At 38.8% G+C, this 23,037-nt stretch overlaps 1 protein-coding gene across 2 annotated transcripts in view; it reads left to right on the top strand.

Annotated features, from left to right (window-relative positions):
* The window catches only part of LOC115214322 (sorting nexin-33), a 198,411-nt gene that overhangs the window by 71,614 nt on the left and 103,760 nt on the right, over positions 1–23,037 (top strand). The window lies entirely within an intron of this gene.

The raw sequence follows: 23,037 nt of genomic DNA, 5'->3' as shown, positions 1-23,037 counted from the left end.
GTCCTTCTATTTTGATAACTATTTCTCTTTATTTCTATTTGCACATTATCAATCAACATAATCTCCTGTTGTTTCCCTCATTAGATGTAACAACATGAGAATATTTTGTTGCCACTCCATCCCAACTTTCTCGATCTTCCTCTTCCACAGGTACCATTCACTTTGAGCACTTGGTACTTACTAATTTACCTGTCACGCTTTATATACATCAAGATCGAAATCAAAAATCAAATCATAATCAAAATGGAAATTGTGGTTGGGACCAATGCTAGTGCTGCCTGGCTGGCTCCTGTGCCAGTGACATGTAAAAGGCACCATCCGAACGTGGTTGATGCTTGTCCCTCCCACCCCAACTGGCTCCTGTGTCAGTAGCACACAAAAAGCACCATCTGAATGTGGCCGATGCCAGTGCCGCCTGACCGACTCCCATGCCGGTGGCACGTAAAAGGCATCTGCTATGCTTTCAGAATGGTTGGCATTAGGAAGGGCATCCAGCTGTAGAAACCTTGCCAGATTAAATTGGAGCCTAGGGTGGCCTCCTGGCTTACCAAACTGTCCAACCCATGCCAGCATGGAAAACGGATGTTAAAGGATGGTGATGATGATGGTACCCATACCAGTGCTACCATCTCTGTTGTATGCTGCATCGGATTCCTTTTAATCTTGGTTTGTCTCTCCATTTACAGTTCATCATTCTTGTACACTAGCATGACACATCTAGCGAAGCCTGCTCACTTCATTTCTTTATAGTTCTTCAGCAGGTTCCCCCACATTAAAGGCCCTCATTTCCAGACCAACATCATACAATCTGCCCTGACTTTTGAGAAAAAAAAACTCTTTGTTATCAGCAGAGGTAACAGTTCCACTTTGAGAGGCCCCTTCTCCAGTGCTATGCTCCTGTGGCGAGAATGATGCAGGAAAGCCAACTGGTAGGAGGGGACCTAGGGCTAGACCAAGAATGAGATGGTTGTCTCTTCCCCCTCTCTCCCCTCTTCTCTCTCTCTCTTCTCTCTCCTCTCTTCTCTCTCTCCTCCCCTCTCTTCTCTCTCTCCTCCCCTCTCTTCTCTCTCTCCTCCCCTCTCTTCTCTCTCTCCTCTCCTCTCTCTCCCTTCTGTCTCTTTCTCTCCCCTTATGTCTCTCTCCTTACCCTCTCCTTCTCTTCCCTTCCTCTTTCCTCTCTCTCCCTCTGTCCTTATCTCCTCTCTTTCCCTCAGTAAATGATTATCAAGCACTGTAACTACTACAGTTGCACCATGCTATCTACAAAGTTCACCTATCTAGCTGCATGTACGTGTGTGTGTGTATATATATATATATATATATATAAACTACATACATACACGTGTGTGTGTGTGTATATATATATATATATATATATATAAACTACATACATACACGTGTGTGTGTGTATGTATATATATATATATATGTGTGTGTATGTATGTATGTATAAATAAATTATACACCTGTATAAAACCACCTTCAGTTTTCACTTTTCCTTTCTTTCCAACTCAGACACACAAACACACAGCAGTGGTAAGCTGTCTAAGTATTGTTGCTGATGTCTCTTGTTTTAGTGGTTGGCTCTTGTTTATTTATAATGCTGTTTATGTCTTCACTGATTTCTCTTGATTGCTAATTTAACAATTTTCGCCAACCATTTTCAGGCCTTCTTCATTTTTATCTCTCTAGTTTCGTTTATTTTAAACTTTCCATGTTTAGGTTCCCTGTTTTCTTTCTTGCATTTTTCTAGTCCACATTCCTTTCTTCACTTCGCAATACTGTTTACTTGGGAAGAGATAGATACATGGTTCAAATCACCTCAGTTTTACAGTTTCTCAGCACCCTTTCTGGCACCACGTATAAAGCACCCAGAACACTCTCTAAAGTGGTTGTCATTAGGCAGGGTATCCAGCCATAGAAACCTTGCCAAAACAGACAATTGGAGCCTGGTGTAGCTGTCTGGCTTACCAGCCCCTGTCAGATCGTCCAACCCATGCCAGCATGGAAAGCACATTTGAATGATGATCTCAAATTGGTGCTTGTAATGACCAATATTAAAAGGATTTTTTTTTTTATGAACTTACAAAGTAAAATTATTTTAATGCTTCATTTTATTTTTTCTCTCTCCTATCTTTTATTTCATGTGTGTGCATGTAAGAGAGAGAGAGATTCCACTGGAATTTTTTTTGTTCAGCAGCTCATAATGGGTGCCAATTCCTTTTCCACTTGTAAAGTAGAATGGAAGTAAAAATTCTAAACTACCAAAACATTTTCCAGTTTTATATTTTGGTTGGTTCTTTGAGTGGCCTAAAATCATTCCTGCGAGAGGTCTATATCAGGTAAATACTGAAACGAACTGGGACGCCTCGATTGGATTGAAATTAATGGTGTGGCTGAGGGGTTTAGAAGTTTGCCTTCCAATCACATGGATTTGGGGTTCAGTCCCACTGCATGGCACCTTGGTCAAGTGAGGACTACTATAACCCTGGGCTGATCAAAGTCTTTGGAGTGGACTTTGTTGATGGAAATTGAAAAAAGCCTGCTGTGTGTGTATGTATGTGTGTGAGTGTTTGTATTTCCTTATTCAATGGTTGTAAATGAATGTAATTCATTTCCAATATTCTGCAAAAACATGTCAGACTGTAGGGAAATATAAACTTGCTTGGAAACCGGTAAGGGTTGGTGAGGGGAAGGGCATCCAACCATAGAAAATAAATCTGCCTTGATAAACTCTGACTGACCCATGCAAGCATGGAAAAATGGACGTTAAAACAATGCTGATGGTGTACCTTCCATGCCAACATTAACTGAGTGAATTAATTATCTTGTACTGTGGTAAAATAACATGGACGATTTTGAAAAGATGGAATGGTAAGTGCCATTTCATCTTTTGACAAAACCAAATTGAAATCTTGTGATTGGATCTGATAGTTTTAATTTTTTTAAAATCAAATGGAAATTGTAGTTAAGATACCTGTGTCGGTGACACGTAAAAAGCACTGTCCGAACGTGGCAGATGCCAGCGCCACCTGACTCGCGTCTGTGTCGGTGACACGTAAAAGCACCAACCGACTGTGGCCGTTTGCCAACCTCCCCTGGCCCCTGTGCCGATGGCATGTAAAAAACATCCACTACACTTACGGAGTGGTTGGCATTAGGAAGGGCATCCAGCTGTAGAAACACTGCCAGATCAGACTGGAGCCTGGTGCAGCCCCCTGGCTTCCCAGACCCCGGTCGAACCGTCCAACCCATGCTAGCATGGAGAACGGACGTTAAACGATGATGATGATGATGAGTTGATGTTTATAATGTCTAACATCATTTTACATGGAGTCTGTTGTAGTTAATTTGTAACTTGAGTTTCTTTTACTTATTTGGCAAAATATTGATTTCAATTTGACTAAACACAAAACAAATTCTTGCAGGGAAAAAAGACCATTTTTAACTTGAATTAATTCTAATTGAGAAGATCTTGTATCTTTTATTCATTTCAATCACTGTATTGTGGTCATACTGGGGCATTACCTTGAAGGATTTAGTTGAATAGATTGACTATCAGTGTTCAATTTTTAAGTCTGGTAATTCTATCGATCTTTTTTGCTGCACTACTAACTTACGGGGATGTAAACAAACCAACACTTGTTAAGTGGTGAGGAGAGACACACAGATGTGTGTGCGCAAACTCAGACACATGTGCCAAGCTGCCACAAGATTTCTGTCTACCAAATTACCTCACAAGACATTGGTTGGCCCCGTGGCTATAGTAGAAGACACTTGCCCGAGGTGCTGCCCAGTGGGACTGAACCTGAAACCATATTGTTGCAAAACGAGCTTCTTAACCACGCAGTCTTCTATTTTTCTGGCATAGTATTTCTTGGACATTTCGTAAAATCTCTTATTTTAAAACATTGTAGGGTATATGATTTGAGGAAAGATTTGGTTCCTATTTCTAGCAGTGTGAACACCTGTTTAGAACATTTCCTTGTTGGCTTAAAAAACTGATATAAGCTTTTAAAACTATTTCCATTATTTTGGTGGACTGGCTTGCTGCAGCTGGGTCTTGAATGCCGTAGTCGTGATTTCCCTCCCTACCAGTGAGAGGTGTTTCTGGACTAGAGATCCCCTACACACAGGCAGTGTTGTGCCTTTGTAAGATGACAGAATCATTTTGAGGAAAATGTCATTGCTGGTTATAATAATGCCAGGAGAAGGTCAATAATAATAATAATAATAAATGTTCTGTCTCCATACTTCTGTTGAATTTTTAAAAATATTCTCTAATTGAGCTAATTTCATTCTATTGGTTGTTTGTTTTATGTTGTTGTTCATGTTGACATCTCTTTCATTTTTTTTTTTTTTGCTCTTCTCTCTCTGCCCTTCATTTCTCCCTCTTTTGCTCTTCTCTCTTCCTGCATTTCTCTTGCTTTCTGTCTTTCCTCTCCTGTCCATCTCTATTTTCCTTCTTACCACTTCTTTTCCTTTTTATTTTCTTTCCTTGCTTCTTCCTTCCCCAGCGTTTTTTTTTTCCTTTTCTTCTTCCTTCCCCTTTATTTTTTGTTATTTCCTTCTTCCTTCCTCTGTTTCTTTCCTTTGTTTCTTCTCCTTCTTCCTCTTTGTTCCTTTCCTTCTCTTTCATATTCTTTCCCTCTCACTAACATTTACATAACCTAACACACATTTTAGTATCCAACACAAACCAGTTAAATGAATGGAAGAAAAGAGTTTTTTAAACTCTAATTTGACACTGATGGTGGTGGTGGTGGTAAAGAGGAGGAATTCTAACCATTCCACAAGAGCTGTAGATTATTATTGTTGACAAGTGACTTGACTGTATTCAAGCAAAACAAAATTTAACATGAATGTTAAATTAACTGTTTATGTTTTAAAAAGTTTATCTGATACCATACATTACCATTCTTGCTTGTGATTCTACTAATGGTATGTATTTTAAGAGGGAAATGATTACATCTTCACAATTATTATTCCATCCAGATTTGAAAATAGTTAAAGCCAGTCACTTATATCATCATCATCGTTTAACGTCTGTTTTCCATGCTGGCATGGGTTGGACAGTTCGACTGGGGTCTGGGAAGCCAGAAGGCTTCACCAGGCTCCAGTCTGATCTGGCAGTGTTTCTACAGCTGGATGCCCTTCCTAACACCAACCACTCCATGAGTGTAGTGGGTGCTTTTTACGTGTCACCGGCACAGGGGCCAGGGGAGGCTGGCAAACAGCCACAGTCGGTTGGTGCTTTTACGTGTCACTGACACAGATATCAGTCAGGCGGCACTGGCATCGGCCACGTTCAGATGGTGCTTTTAACGTGTCACTGGCACAAGTATCTTAACTACAATTTCCATTTGATTTTCATTTTGATGTTGGTGTTAACGTACTTGACTCAACAGGTCTTCTCAAGAACAGTGGGTCACTCTACGATCCAAGGTTAGCACAGCAGGCCGTCCTGTGAGCCATGAATTCACTTCATTTGTCGGGTCTTCAGTCACAGCATATCTCAGAACCTAATTTTTGTGTTTTTCCCTCTCTTTAATTTTGTGGTGGTGGTAGTGTAAAACCTTTTTGTATTAAGACATATACTGTGTCGCTTCAGTCAAATTCTCTCTTGCTCTCTCGTATCACTTTGTTTCTCATTTTAGCTGCTCTGTTTCGTCTATGACAACCTGTAATGATATACGATGTCTGATCAAAAAGTATCGGGACTGTTGTTATGGTAATGGAGCTAAAGTACGCAGAGTGAAGCCACTTGGCACGCATTGACCTTGATCTCTGTCACACTTGCATACTAAGTTATAAGGTTCTCACTCACTTCCATTGTTTATAGTAGTGTTTGGAAGTAATGCGTATAGGGCATGGTCCTCAAAAAAATATGTTTGGGTTTCAGCTGCTTGGGATCTCCTTGATTGTGTCAAGGAAGATGAAGACTTTGGAGCCAGTCATAACAGGTGACAAAATTGTGGGTCTATGGCTATGACCCCAAAACCAAAGTTTAAAAGGAATCCCACATGAAAGGAAGAAGCTCTCAAGACATCAAAGAAATCCAAGAGAATGTGATGGGGCAACTGCTTCCTATCTCCAAAAAAGGAGTTTCTGGAATGCTTCCACCAATGGAAATGATGCTGGATTAAGCGAGAGGTTTCAGGAGATTAAATGTATGTGTTGCTAAAGACATAAGAAAGAAAGAAAGAAAAACAGACTGGACGTTTTTCTTTTAGATACACAATACCTTAAATTAGGTTGGTCAAGGCTGGAAGGTCTGATTGCTAGTCAGTTTGATCAGGGCCAACTCTCACTGCTATACATCACAACTATTTGTGTTTTTATTGTCTTCCAGTGTTTGCGTGCATTCTTTCCATAGTCACCCATCAAAGTTGTTCTGTATTCTGAGATGTGATTGGATTTTCATCTTTCTTCAGATTCTCAACTGGACAAATTGAACTTAGCCCCATAAGCCACCAATAAATCGTATGTCAGTATTTCACAAATTCTGTCGGTGCTTATTTAACAGTGAAAGGTCAATAGAAGGGCTGAGTCAGGACATTTCCTTGGAGTATTTAGTTGCTGAGTTCAAATCCTATAGGATTAATTTTTGCTTTTTTTTTATTTTTCTGGGATTGATAAAATAAAGTAGCAATCATGTACTGGTTTGCTAACTTTTCCTCTTGACAAACAGATTGGTTACTTAAGTCCCTAAGTGGAACCTTCAGGGGCAGCAGAACAGGGGACATCCCAAAATGGACTCACTAAATTATCAATAGGGACCATCTGCTGGTAAACCTATGATAGAACAATGCCTTGAGGTAGCTGTTGACTGATCTTGCTGGAGTTCTTTGACTACATCATGCATTGCCTGACCCAAGAGCACCTAATCCTGAGCAAGTCAAGTGCTGGGGTTGATTTAGTAAACCATGCCTTCCCCAAATTTGAGGATTTGTTCTTAACATCAAAAGTCAATTCTTCTATACCTTAGACATTGCAACTGACACAAAGACACACACCCACCCAACATTACACCCCCCTCCCAGTTGAGGGTTTTTTGTCTTGCAAAGTACTTGGTGACCTTTTCACAGCTGGTACCACATAAAAAGCAATGCTGCTGGTGCCACATAAAAGCACCCAGTAAACTTTGTAAAATGGCTGGTATTAGGAAGGGCATCCAGCCATAGAAACTGAACCAAAAGCAAACACTGGAACCGGCTGTGTCTCCTGTCCTTGTTGGTTCCTGTCAAACCATCCATCCAATGCCAACATGGAAAGTAAATGGTAAATGATGATGATGATTCTTTGTTATTTATTAAGAGCCTGGTAAACTCTGCTGTGGACAGCTAAATGCTTTTGTCATGGCTAAACACATGTTAGTCTTTTGACTTTTCCATTCTGGTAGGCTTTCATTGCTTCAACATTTGAATCTAATAAAAATGAAATATTCTCAGTCTATAGCGGTTTAGTAGGTCAAGTAGGTAAATTCCTGAGCAGCTGATTCATACGCAATTGAAACTCCTGATCAATGGATTAAATTCACTGGCTGGATAGGGGGAAAAATTCCTCACTTTAATTTAAATGTTTCACACCTGTTACCATGGCTTATACACACCACTCAGTGTGTTTATATGTGTGAGCATGTGTGTATGTGTGTGAACAAGTTTACTTTTCCATGCTCGTATGGACCAGAAGGACTTCATCGGAGCAGATTTTGTATGAACTGATGCTTTTCCCATTGTTAACCCTCACCTGTTTCCAAGTTAGGTAATGTTTCCCCCCTGGTTGGACATGTGTTCAAGGAAGACTAAAAATGATGGACACTGCTTGTATGATGGTGACACTCATTTACAACTATCCTGTGCTGTCGAGACTAAGAAAACACACACAACGGACTGCTTTCACTTTCATTCTACCAAATTCACTCACAAGATTTTTGGTTGACCCATGATCTCCAGCAGAAGACATTTGCCTGAAGTGTCTGGGATTGAATCTGAAGCCACATGCTTGGGAAGCAAGCTTCTTAACCCCACAACCTGCTACCTTTAGCTCTTTTGCATTTAAGCCAGCCATATTCAGTCCAAATATTACACCTTGTCTTGTGTTCAAGCTGGCCAGATCCAGCCTTTCACACCTCCTCTACAATGCCATTCTAAAACTAATCACATCGTCAAAATCACAAGACAATGAGATAATCCAAGATTAATTCCAAACTATGTGGACCAATAAGCTTTACATTTAACAGAGGAATCTGAATGCTAAAGGTTTAATATAAATATATATTTAGCTTAAATTCAGGGATTCTCAAAGAATTAGGAAGTTATTTTTCCAGAAAAGATGTTTTTAGTCAGATTTACCATTAAAATCTTGTAGATTGGCTTCTTTGGTGAAGGTTGAATAAATTTAGTTCCTCATTTTAGGTAGGGGCATGGTTGTGAGGTTAAGAAGTTTACTGTGCAGTCACACAAGTTTTAGGGTCAGTCCCACTGCATGACCGTGTTTTCTACTATAGCCCCGGGATGAACAATGCCCTGCGAGTGAATTTGGCAGATGGACACTGTGCAGAAGCCCTTCATGTGTGTATCTGTGTTTGCCTCACCCCCCCCACTTGACAGCAGCTGTTGGTTTGTTTATGTCTCACCCCCAACTTAGCAGTTCAACGAAAGACACTGAGGATAAGTGCCAGACTTAAAACTAAGTACTAGGGTGGATTTGTTTGACTAAAATCCTTCAAAGTGCTGTCCCAGCATGGTCGCAGTCTGTTGACTGTAAAAGATAAACGATATTGTTTATCTAAAAATGTTTATTTTAAAAATATTTCCTTTCATATTTTGCAAACTCAATTGAAATACATTCGACAACATTGACTCAGGTGTTTGTTTTTTTCTGTAAGCGACATTCCTAATCAAGGTTCTGTTGTCATAAAACCTCTCGTATTTCTGAATGTTTGCGTCACTGATGTTAGTGGTCGATGAATGTCAAAGGAAATTTAATTTTTTTTATGATAATTTTGTCCACAATATTTTGAGTGGCTGTGTGGTAAGTAGCTTGCTAACCAACCACATGGTTCCAGGTTCAGTCCCACTGCGTGGCATCTTGGGCAAGTGTCTTCTGCTATAGCCCCGGGCCGACCAATGCCTTGTCAGTGGATTTGGTAGCCGGAAACTGAAAGAAGCCTGTCATATATATATATGTATGTATGTATGTATATATATATATATATATATATATATATATATATGTGTGTGTGTGTTTGTGTTTCTATGTCTGTGTTTGTCCCCCTAGCATTGCTTGACAACCGATGCTGGTGTGTTTACGTCCCCGTCACCTAGCGGTTCGGCAAAAGAGGCCGATAGAATAAGTACTGGGCTTACAAAGAATAAGTCTTGGGGTCGATTTGCTTGACTAAAGGCGGTGCTCCAGCATGGCCACAGTCAAATGACTGAAACAAGTAAAAGAGAGTAAAGAGAGTTGCCTCATCGCATTCTCTTGGATTTCCTGCTGCTCCAGCATGGCTGCTGTCCAATGATTGAAAAACTATCAAAGATAGAAATGCTGAAGTACCATTCCAGTGGAATATGAAGACCCTAACCAGAGCTTCCTCTTATGTAAGCAAATTGGGAAAACAAAATTTTAGTGAATTATTTTTTTCTTTCTCAATAAGAAATGTTTTTATGGCTTTTGTGTAAATTTCTTAATTGTTGTTAACAAATATTGAAGTGTAAATAAAATATTTACCTTACAAAACCGTCCAAAGGTGTTTTGTAAAATAATTTAGCAACTCAAAAATTACTGGTTTCAAGAGGTATCTTTTATTTTTCAATTTTTTCAATTATTAGTATGTGGCCATGCTGGAGCACCAACTCGAAGAATTTTAGTCAAATGAATTGACCCCAGGACGTTTTTTTTTTTTAAGCCTGGTACTTATTCTATTGGTCTCTTTTGATGAACTGTTAAGTTATGGGGACTTAAATACATCAACACTGGCTGTCAGGCAATGGTTAAGGACAAACACAGACAGAAAGGCACACAGAATGGGCTTCTTTCAGTTTCCGTCTTCCAGATCATTCACAAGACTTTGGTCTGCCTGAGGCTATAGTAGAAGGTGCTTGAGACTGCACACAGAACCATATTTGGGTAACGAGCTTCTTACCTTACAGTCTCACCTGTACCTTGTAAAATAATTTAGCTGCTCAGAAATGACTGGTTTTAATAAATATAAGAAACTTCTTTTTAATAAACCAAAGATTTACAGCAGAATTGTTTTGCTGGTGGAAGACTTTTAACTATTCAATCACCATTTTTATAAGCTTTCTCTTTCTTTTTTCTTTGTTTGTCTTTTCCTTTCGTCCAGCCTATTTCTGTTTTGTTCAAGTGTGGTCGTTACCAGTGTCACCGGACTGGCTCCTGTGCAGGTGGCACATAAAAAGCATCATTTGAGCATGGTCGTTGCTTGGACCACCTGACTTGCCCCCTTGCTGGTGGCACATAAAAGCACCCAGAACACTCTCAGAGTGGTTGGCGTTAGGAAGGGCATCCAGCTGTAGAAACTCTGCCAGATCAGACTGGAGCTTGGTGCAGCCTTCTGGCTTGCCAGCCCTCAGTCAAACCGTCCAACCCATGCCAGCATGGAAAGCAGACGTTAAACGACAATGATGAGGATTTGGTGTTTGCAAGGTTCTTCCTGTGTTGAAACAGATTTTGTTGTACCTTGGGTGGGTCATTATGCCCCATAATAAAAACATGCATTGGTTTTACTTTTCTTTTATTATTAATTAATTAGTTAACCAATTAACTAATCAATTGTATGCTTGTTTGGTCAAACCTAGCAGACTGGTTGACTGACTAAGCAATCGATTGATTAGTTAATTAGTTTACTGGTTAACAAATTGACCAATAATAATAAAAGAAGGGAGACCGAACCAGTGCATATGCTAATCTGTCTGACATCCAACAAAGCATAGTCTATTGTTGTTCTTGAAAATAAAGCATTCATGGCGGTGCCCCAGCATGGCCGCAGCCTAAAGGCTGAAGCATATAGAAAAACTAAATGAACGGCCTCTTTACGGGTGTGTGTGACGTGCGAGGAAAAAAATTTGGCCAGAAATAAAGCTCAAACCTTGTTTCTTCTTAAATTACATGTGTGAATTCAATAAATGAATTGAATAAACTCAAATGTTATTTTGTTTCATTTCTTCAAATAAATAATTTGAACGTCACGTGTGAGGGATAGGACAGCTGAACAGAGAAACCTGGCTCGTTTTACCATATAGGTTACTAGAATTGATTTACTGTGAAGTATCAATGAGATCAAACTTTGAAACCTTTAATAATTCCATGTTAAAGTTCATTTTTTTTTTATATATATATTTTCTTCTGGCTTTATTTTGTTTTTAAAAGTGATTTTCTTTTTAATAAAAGTTGGGGATAATAATCCATTAAAGAAATATAATAGTTTCAAAGAATAATCTCTCTTTGGAGTATCACAAAAGTTCCAGAATAACAGAATCTTATTGTAATTCTGCTTGTCACTCCATTGCTTAGTCCATCAATAACGCTTTCGCGGTGGCAGGGTTTTTACAGCTGGATGCCCTTTCTGGCACCAACCACTGAGTGTTTTTTACATGGCACAAGCACAGGCAAGGTCAGTTTTGGCAAGGTTTTTACTGCTGGATGCCCTTCCAAATGCCAACTGCTTCAAAGTGTGGACTGCATGCTTTTTAAGTGGCACCTGCACTCTGACAGGGTCACCAAGTAACTTGCACGACAAAGATCTTTTGAGAGGGGAGGGAGCATTGGAGGAGGAGATCTTGTGTCAGATGATGAGAGGTTATAGTGAGACAGAGAGACAGAAACAGGTGTCTTACTGTAGAGATCAGGAATGAAGACAGGTGTTTGGAAGGGCATCCAGCTGTAAAAACCTTGCCTGAACTTGTGCCATGTAAAAAGTCCACTCTGCTGAGTGGTTGGTGTTAGGGTCAGTTTTGGCAAGGTTTTTACTGCTGGATGCCCTTCCAAATGCCAACTGCTTCAAAGTGTGGACTGCATGCTTTTTAAGTGGCACCTGCACTCTGACAGGGTCACCAAGTAACTTGCACGACAAAGATCTTTTGAGAGGGGAGGGAGCATTGGAGGAGGAGATCTTGTGTCAGATGATGAGAGGTTATAGTGAGACAGAGAGACAGAAACAGGTGTCTTACTGTAGAGATCAGGAATGAAGACAGGTGTTTGGAAGGGCATCCAGCTGTAAAAACCTTGCCTGAACTTGTGCCATGTAAAAAGTCCACTCTGCTGAGTGGTTGGTGTTAGGGTCAGTTTTGGCAAGGTTTTTACAGCTGGATGCCCTTCTTAACTTCAACTACTTTACAGTGTGGATTGGATGCTTTTTAAGTGGCACCTGCACTGACAGGGTCACCAAGTACCTAAAAATATGAAAGGCAAAGCAGAACTTGAAATTTGAACTCAGAATGTTAAGATTTGCAACTAAATGTTGTAATGCATTTTGTGCGACACTAACAATGCTGCCAGTCTGTCATCTGTATTAAAGTTTAATTCCTTTCCATGTGGAATGTTTGATGACGAACTGAAGTTCAAAACAACCAGTCTAAGAGAAATTGCGTTCTGAGAGTTCTTTGTCATTTCTGATTTTGGGCTGGAACCATTCTAAGCATAATGTCATGTAGGCAGAACAATGGTGATGGTGGTGCAGAGGGCTAGATTTAAAACAAAACAAAAACAAATTAACATTTTGTGTTTTGGAACCGTTTTTTACTCTTTTCAAATATCTCTCTTTTCTCTTTTCCTTTCTCCCTTTCCTTACTAAATCTCTGCCTTTCCTTCTCAAATATTTTCTCTTCATATTCTGCTTATCTCTCTCCCTCTCTCTCCCTATCCCCTCTCTCCTTTCTCTGTCTTTCTCCTTTCTTTGTCTCTCAGATTTTGTTTTTCCTTTCTTTCTCAATCATTTTTACCACTCCTCCTTTCCACTTTCCTTTTATCTTTCAGCCTTATCTCCTCTCAATTCACTCTTACAGACTTCTCTCTCTCTCTTGCTATATTCTCACTCAGTCTTACTTACTTTCCTCCTTCTTTACACACCTCCCTCCCTTCCACCTTAAGAGTGGGTGCTGAGAAATTCCTGGCTTTAAGGGTATCATGAAAGGCCTAGTTGGAGGTTCAACCTTCCAAGTCCTTTTATAGGACTTAGAAAAGCTGAAGGACTGCTGCAATAAATGTGTGAATCTAAGATGGAAATATGTTGAATAAAATCCTAATTAACTGATCCTCCTCTATTTTCTTTTACCCAAAGCCAGGAACATTTCAGCATCCCTTTATATTTGCCTTCTTTCCTCTTACTCACCCCAAGGAAGCTTTTAAGGCTTTTAAATGTTAGTGTTTATTCTGTCTTTTGGTGTCAGGTGAATATGAGGAATTTCCTTCCTTCTGAGCCTGTGCTGAGGATGGTCCTGGATGATCATGTCCAGACAGTTAGGAGAGCTGGGACAATGTAAAAATTATATTTATAGTCTAAAATACACAAATAATTCATAAAATGCCCTTAGTGGATTTGAACCTGCCTTCTCCCATTTTCACCTACTTTCCCTCTCATCTCATTATTTCATCATTGTTTTTTATTAGATTGTTTAAAAAAAAATTTATTCATTCCATAATGTTTAGAATTTCAAAAATTTGTCCTTCAATTCGGTTCTGTTTTTTGTTTTCATTTTCAAAATCTTGTGTACAATTCCAGGGGTAAACAATGATACACTGAAGTTGCCATGGTAACAAACAGTTTCAGCTTCTGCTTGTGAGGACACTGGTCTTATTTCACTGGCTAAAATTATGTAACTTTAAATGTTTCTAACTTCTTTATGCAATTTTCATCATCATCATGCAAAACTGCATCAGTGTGGAAAATTTAAAAAGAAGCCCATTGAAAGATCTTCGATTGGTTGGAAGAAGGAAATGGAAAAGATCCAAATGTTGTTGCTTAAATATATTTTTGATTAGAGCAATAAAATAATTTCTAATAAAGGCACAAAGTCATACGAACTTATTTGCTGTTGTATTTTTGTTGACCTTGCAAAGACAAACAGCAAAGTCCTGGTGCTGATGTTTCTGTAATATAATATTGCTGACGCTGACGGGTGTTAGTGAGACAGGAATCATTTTAACAGTTGCTGTTGTTGTTTAGCAACAGGTGTGTTCAAATCTAATAGGTCTGTGATCAAATGCATCTCAGCTGTGTCCTTCCTATTTTTAAAATAGAGCAGGTTACAGCCTGGATGGTATCAAAAGGGTTAAATTAATCATTTGTTAACCCTTTTGTTACCATATTTCTGTTAAGATGCTCTGTGTTTCTTTCAATTAATTTTAAATATTACAAAGAATTTAGTAAAATAAATTAGTTATCATTCAGCTAGTGTTAGGAATATAAATTGTGACTAAAGTTTGGTGGAAGATTTTAATTCAAAACTTATGAAAACAAGACATTTGTACTACAGAGCCAGAGGTGGTTTCAGTCGGGTTGGTAATGAAAGGGTTAAACAAATTCCTACAAAAATCAAATGTAAAAACTCTTTTACACTTTAGCATTCGGATTACTCTGTCAAATCTAATGCTTATTTATTCACAGTTTTAAATTAATCATAAATTGTCTCCTGGCTTTGAGATTTCAATGATGTGATTGTATATTTTTAGATGACATTGTAGGGTAGGTGTGAGAAGTTGGATCTAGCCAGTTTGAACATAAAACGGGTAGAATATTTGGGCTGCATTTTGCTGCTTTAAATGATAAAGCAGTAAACACACACACACACACACACACACACACACACACACACACACACACACACACACACACACACACACACACACAATTTTATGAGACTATCTTCCAACATATTCTGTAATTACTTCTATGAATGACATTTTACAAATTGTCACATGATGATATTTAACGAGTAATAAGAACAAATGGATTCTGACAGTGGTTTTAATGTTTTAAACAATGGCTACAGTCACTCTTGTTCAGTATTCTTGCTATTTAAGATTTCATTCGTTTATTTTAGATTTTATTTAATGATGTGCCTGTTTGATTGTTCAAAATTATTTTAGTTAGGAGTGGCTGTGTGGTAAGTAGCTTGTTTACCAACCACATGGTTCTGGGTTCAGTCCCACTGCGTGGCACCTTGGGCAAGTGTCTTCTACTATAGCCTCGGGCTGACCAAAACCTTGTGAGTGGATTTGGTAGACGGAAACTGAAAGAAGCCCGTCGTATATATGTATATATATATATATATATGTATGTATGTGTGTGTATATGTTAGTGTGTCTGTGTTTGTCCCCCTAGCATTGCTTGACAACCGATGATGGTGTGTTTATGTCCCCATTACTTAGCGGTTCGGCAAAAAGAGACCAATAGAATAAGTACTGGGCTTACAAAAAGAATAAGTCCCGGGGTCGAGTTGCTCGATTAAAGGCGGTGCTCCAGCATGGCCGCAGTCAAATGACTGAAACAAGTAAAAGAGTAAAAGAGAGAGTAAAGAGCTGAATTCTCATCATTTTGTTTTATTGTTAGAATAATGTAATAATTGTGGGTTTTTTTTAATTTAATTTTTTTTTTCTATCCGTGGCTGTGTGGATAAGAAGCCTGCCTCCCAACCATGCAGTCTTGGGTTCAGTCTCATTACGTGACACCTTGGACAGGTGTGTTTTACTATGGGCCCAGGCTGACCAAAACCTATTGAGTGGATTTAGCAGATGGAAACTGAAAGAAGCCCATCGCTCTTACCACTGCTTGGCAATCAGTATTGGTTTGTTTATATCCTCATTTTTAAGCAGTTCAGTTAAAGAGTGACAGAGCAAGTACAACATTGATCTGTTTGACTAAAAAAAAAAAATTTTTTTTTAATTCTCAGAAATGCTCCAGCAGGGCCCACGGTCTAATGACTGAAACAAGAAAAAAACTAAATTATGTTCTTTACTCAGTTTGTTTTGATTCACATTCTTCATTTTAATTATCAGTTTTACAGAAACTAACCTGGAAATGAACTGTGTTTCTTAAAAACAGTGCATATTTCTTTAATATTCCTAGATGAACTTCTCCCCCACCTGATACGTATAGTCATTAGTTTCTTCAGATTAATGTGTTTCTGTAGAAAGAGAAGGTGCCGAGCTGGCCGAATCATTAGCACGCTGGACGAAATAATTAGCGGCATTTCATCTGTTGCTGCATTCTGAGTTCAAATTCCACCGAGGTTGAATTTGCCTTTCATCCTCTTGGAGTTGATAAATTAAGTACCAGTTGCGTACTGGGGTCGATGTGATTGACTCCTCCTTCTGTGGCAAAATTTGAAACCATTTTATATATATATATTTTTTTTCTATTTCACTCATCACTGTGGCGATGCTGGGGCACTGCCTTGAAGAATTCTAGTCAAATGAATTGAACCCCAGTAGTTTTTTTTTTTTTTCATAAAGCCTGGTACTTATTCAATTCTCTTTTGCTGGACTGCTAAGTTACAGGAATGCAGAAGTCACCAACACCAGTTGTCAAATAGTGGTGGGGGACAAACAGACACACACACACACACACACACACACACACATATACACACACATACACACAATAAGCTTCTTTCTCTGCACATCTCTTCCGGCATGTGCTATGCCTACCTCTCACTCCCCAATCCTCTCCTCATGCCCCCCCCCCGTTTCTCTGTATCATTGCTATTTGGTTGCCCCCTCCACATGCACACACTCTATATACCCAGGTTTTCACCACCCAGTTCCTCTCCTCACTCTCTCCTCACTCTCCTTTGGCAATATCCTGCCACTTATATTATGACCTTCGAACCTCAAGGGTATGCCCTGTTACTTGCCACCATCTATATCTCTCTCTCTGCTTTTCCTCGACCATCCCATTTATATTCTAATCCCTGTCCTTTGTGTGTATGCCCAGCACTTTGCCACCCTCTCTATCCTGATGTCTCCCACTCTCTCTCCTTCTCCTTCACTTCCCTCGGGTTGGCCAACTGTGTATTTCCTTTGTGGCAATACACTTATTTCTGTCTGCATTCTTGATCTCTCTTTCTCCAGCCAGGTAACCTTGTACCTTCTCTACAGTAAGACACCTGTTTCTGTCTCTCTGTCTCACTATAATCTTTCATCTTCTGACACAAGATCACCTCCTCCGATGCCCTGCCCCCTCTCAAAAGATTTTTGTTATGCAAATTACTTGGTGACCCTGTCAGTGCAGGTGCTACTTAAAAAGCATGCAGTCCACACTGTAAAGTGGTTGGCATCTGGAAGGGCATCCAGCTGTAAAAACCTTGCCAAAACTGACCTTGCCTGTGCTTGTGCCATGTAAAAAGCACTGAGTCCACTCTGCTGGGTGGTTGGTGTTAGAAAGAGCATCCAGCCGTAAAAATCCTGCCAAAACAGACACAGAAGTCAAGTGCATGCTTCTGCCTGGCCGGCTCCTGTCGTTTAGAATAGAACAAAGAAGAAGCTTTAATAAAGGATGTGGTTAGATCTGGAAACCTTGGCTATCCGAGACTGGAAGTTTACAACACCAAGGCAAACAATGTTTTACTTTGCAGATCTATCCAACCCATACAATTGTAGAAAGACAAACATTAAAATTTTGTTGCAGATGTCGATGATGATTAGGAAAAAGTTAATGGTTTTTGAACAGTTGAATAATTCATTTAAAGAATGTAAAGTTAAACTGTAGAACTGCCAAAACAAAACAATAAAAATTTTTCATTAGAAAATAATTATTTGTCCATTCCAACTTGTTAATTATTTCGAAAAGAAAAAAAAAAAGAAGAAAGCTTGAATCAAAAGAATCTGTCTGCTTTCCATGCTGGCATGAGTTGAACAGTTTGACAGGATCTGGCAAGGTGCCAGGCTGCAGTGAGCTTCCAACATCTACTTTGCCTTGGTTTCTACTGCTAGGTGCCCTTCCTAATGCCAACCACTGAAGAGTGTATTGGGTGCTTTTCCCATGCTACTGGCACTAGTGAGGTTGTTGAGTAACTTGCCACACACAAAAAGTAAAAAGCTTCTTAAATTGTGTGTGTGTGTGTGTGTGCAGGTGTACAAGAGAGGTCGGTGGCTGTATGGTGGATGTTGAGAAGCATATAACACAGGGACTGTATTAAGGCGGCAAGCTGGCAGAAACGTTAGCACGCCAGGCGAAATGCTTAGCCGTATTTCTTCTGTCGCTATGCTCTGAGTTCAAATTCCGCTGAGGTCGACTTTGCCTTTCATCCTTTTGGGGGTCGATAAATTAAGTACCAGTTGCGCACTGGGGTCGATGTAATCGACTTAATCCGTTTGTCCTCTCTTTGTTTAACCCCTTCTGGGTAGTAAAGAAATATATAATACAGGGACTCCATCAAATGTATGATAGAAGGACGAGTCTATCTTGTCTTGGTATGGAGGATATACATGGCTTCCCTGCATTATATAAGACTGGGTGGGGGCGGCTGGGGAGAAGATAAAGATCTTGTTGATGAGGTACGAGAGCCAACTCTTCAGATACAAGAAGCTGAGTGTAGACATTGGGAAAAGGTGAGGGAGTAATTGCATAAGAATATGAGAGAAGAGTAACTTGGTTAGAGATGGAGGAAAAGGTAAATGTAGTGAGCGATGGTTGATGGGAAATACCAGGATGGTTGGGGGGAGGGCAAGGGTGAGAGAGAATTGGTTTAGAAAGGAGGATAGATCAGAAAATGGAGGGATGGTGTGGAAAGTGTAAGAGTGGAACAAGGGGGATGTACGGTGACAGAGATGGAAATGAGAGGTTTTGATGTTTTGTTGTATCTTGGGAGGGGCATTGCGCCAATAATGAGACCTGAAGCAGTCCAGGATTAAAGAGGTGGGGAATGTCATTGATGAGGTCATGACTGATAAAGAAATCTGGTTGACTGACTGATTGACCAAATGATTAATCAAACAAGTGATTAATTAGGGGGTTAACCAACTGACAAATAAATAATACAGAAGTGAAATAGAACCAGTGCTTTTCCCTTTCTCTTTTACTTGCTTCAGTCATTGACTGCGGCCATGCTGGAGCACCGCCTTTAGTCAAGCAAATCAACCCCAGGACTTATTCTTTGTAAGCCCAGTACTTATTCTATCGGTTACTTTTGCCGAACCGCTAAGTGACAGGGACGTAAACACACCAGCATCGGTTGTCAAGCAATGCTAGGGGAACAAACACAGACACACACATACATATATATATATACATATATACGACAGGCTTCTTTCAGTTTCCGTCTCACAAGGCTTTGATCGGCCCGGGGCTATAGCAGAAGACACTTGCCCAAAATGCCACGCAGTGGGACTGAACCCGGAACCATGTGGTTGGTAAGCAAGCTACTTACCACACAGCCACTCCTGCGCCTATGTTAATTAAAAATAATAAATAACTGGCACTTCTTATGGTTATGAGGGTTCCAGTCGATCCTATCAACAGAACAGCCTGCTCATGAAATTAACATGCAAGTGGCTGAGTACTCCACAGACACGTACCCTTAATGTAGTTCTCGGAGAGATTCAGCATAAGATAATGTAACAAGGCTGCCCCCCTCCCATTGAATTACTGGTACTACTCACTTTTGCCAGCCGACTTTATTAGTGGCACAACGACCTTGCTGACCTAACAACAGAATGTGGTTCAACTCCTGAATTCGCAGTCTTACAAACCAAATTAGAAAAAAATGAAACACCATCTTGATATTGATTAAAGGTTAATTTGTATTGAAACCAAATTTATTGATTAGACAGTTTTCCTTTTATTTTCCTCGAATGCTGACATTGATTATTGATCACTTTTAATACAAATTGATTATTATTCATTTTACTTAATTATATCAAAACATATTCAATATATATTATATTGCTATCCCAAATCTAAAAACCAAAAAAAGACTCTTATTTCTCTCTTCCTCTTTTTCTTTATACTTTCTCACCTTCTTTATTTCACTCTCTTTCCTTATCTTCTTCCTTCTCTTCCATTTCTTCTCCCCTCCCCCTTTTCCTATTCATCTTTTCATCTTTCCCTTCCATTTCTGTTCATTTTCTGTCTGTCTCTCCTATTCCCCCCCCCCACCTTCTTTTCATCATTCTCTCCTCTCTTATTTTGCTTTTCCTCTTTCTTTTCATTTTCTCTCCCTTCTCTTCTCCATTTGTCCTTTTCCTCTCTCTCGTCCCCCCTCCATTTTCCCCTCTCTCATCACTACATCACACTTCACCTATCTCTCCTTCCCTCTCGCTAGGTATTAAACTATTTGATCTCCTCCCCCTCAGTCCCCTCTCAAACAAATGAACCACAACATCCTCTTCAGTTCTTGTTCAGATCTGAGCAGATCTTTTCCCATTTTGACCATCTCATCTTTTCTTTCCTTTCTTTTAACAGTGGTAGTGTGATTTGAGGGCAATTTGGGTGCATTTTCTAGCTGTCTAAATAAATGCAGAGAATCTCTTATGGCATCTGGTCCATTTCTGTTGTTCAGTTTGTATTCTTTTATTTGTTTCAGTCATTTGACTGTGGCCATGCTGGAGCACTGCCTTTAGTTGAGCAAATCGACCCCAAGACTTATTCTTTGTAAGCCTAGTACTTATTCTATCGGTATCTCTTGCCGAACCACTAAGTGACAGGGACGTAAACACACCAGCATCGGTTGTCAAACGATGTTGGGGGGATAAACACAGACACACAAACATATACGTACACACACACACACACACATATATATATATATATATATATACATATATATATATATATTATGTGAAATAGAAAGATGACTAATCTTGTAGCAGATTAATCAAAAGTTTAACCGATACCTTGGTAGCAAAAATCACAGCAGAAGACAGCACGGTTGGAGGTACAACCATATGGTGTTGCAACCGTGCGTTGGTGCGGATAATTGAATTTTAATATTATTAGTGAATTGAAGAAATGGAGCTGAACGAAGATTGAACAGAAATCGTTTTATTTCATTCTACATGTGTTTCGAAAGGCACAATTTACCAAAATCCGATTGAATAATGAGACCATATTGTGTCTTTCTCTTCAGGAAGAAATAGGAAATCCGTTGGAAAAAACAAAAACAGAACAGAGGCGGAGCAAAACAAATCGAACTAGGCTCCTAAGAGCCCATGGCAATGTAGAATGAAATAAAACTATTTCTGTTCAATCTTCAATTCACCAATAATATATATATATATATATATATATATATATATATATACATATATATATATATATATATATATACATACATATATATATATATATATACATACATATATATGACGGGCTTCTTTCAGTTTCTGTCTACCAGATCCACTCACAAGGCTTTTTGTCGACCCGAGGCTATAGTAGAAGGCACTTGCCCAAGGTGCCACGCAGTGGGACTGAACCCGTAACCATGTGGTTGGTAAGCAAGCTACTTACAACACAGCCACTCCTGCACCTGTTATTCATCTTTCACTTTTATCTTTCTCCCTTTAACATTTTCAGCTCAATATTCCATTTGTTTTATGTTCAAAGCAGCCGGATCTGGCCTCTCACACGTACCCTACAATGTCATTCTAAAAATGAAATAATCTTACCTTTGATATTTTGAAGCTACAGTATGATGCAAGATTAATTCAAAATAATGTGATTAAATAAGCATTACATTTGACAGTAATGTGAGTGCTAAGGGGTAGAAAATAAAGAAAAATATATTCTAAAAATAATAAATAATAAATAAAATAGAAATTAAGATGTTTTTTTTTTTCTTTTCTTAAATGATTTGTTTTAAAAAGTTTAAATATATTTTACATGGCTCAGCTTAATTTTAGTTTTTGAAATCTAATCTCAAGAGTTCTTAGAATTTTCTTGTATTAATTCTTCTGTTCTGTATTTCTGTATTTTTTTTTTCTCTTGAAATATTTCAAGAGTTGTAATAATTTTTTTGTGATTTTCCTTTTATGTTCTGCCTCTGGAATCTTCATTTCAAGTTGTTTGGTTTTGTTTTTGTTCTTGTTTTATAGTTTGTTGATTACTTAATCTGGATTAAAAACTTTTTTTTTTACATTTTTTGGATTATTCAATCTTTTATGTATTCCATCTTTCAAATGAGATTTGATTGAAGGATTTACTTGGTGTTAGCCAGTGAAGTAAAGGAATTATCATACACTGAAGACATCTCGAGGGATTCTGGTTTCAAATCTCTCTAAAGTGCAGGAACATCTGTGGTTAAGAAGCTTGTTTTGCAACCACATAGTTTTAGGTTCAATGCTGCTGTGTGGTAGCTTCAGCAAATATCTCCTATTATTGCCCTAAACCGCCAATGCCTTGTGAGTGAATCTGGTTGGAAACTTGTGTGCGTGTGGGGTGGTGGCTATGTTTCTACACTACAGCAAAACCCCTATACTTGTCACTTCTACACCTTAAACTCTCACCTGGCTTCACTTACAAGGTATTTGGTGACCTTGTTGGTGCTGGTTCCATGTAAGAAGCTTTGGTATTTACATTATATGACATAAAGTCTGCATAATTTTGTAAAAGAAATTAAATAAAAATGAGGTTGATTTAAATAAATGCTTCTGCTTTTCTGACCCAATTTTAATAGCCAATTGATTAATTAATTGGATAAAGTGTTTGTGCATTAAACACTAGGTCAGTGGTCCTTAACAATTTTTTACCTATGGACCTCTTTGATTACTCTTTTATTCTGATGTCCCTCATAGTCATTCAATGTTTAAAAACTATTTTTATAGATATTTCTTTCAAAATTCCTAATTTGCTTTTCGCAAATAAATACCAGGAATGAAAAAGAAAAATGCTGGTGTTGATTTATTCAGCTAAAAATTCTTCAAGGTGGTGCCCCAGCATGGCCACGGTCTAATGACTGAAAGAAGTAAAAAAAAAAAAAGGCAAAATCAAAATAATATATGTATATCTACCCTAGTTATTAATGCCTTGTAGCATTGTGTAAGTTGCTATTTACACACTTTAAAAAAAAAAAAAAG

The sequence above is a fragment of the Octopus sinensis genome, linkage group LG7 (genome assembly GCF_006345805.1).
Source record: "Octopus sinensis linkage group LG7, ASM634580v1, whole genome shotgun sequence".
Classification (NCBI taxonomy): domain Eukaryota; kingdom Metazoa; phylum Mollusca; class Cephalopoda; order Octopoda; family Octopodidae; genus Octopus; species Octopus sinensis.
This window is presented reverse-complemented; position numbering and strand designations above follow the sequence as displayed.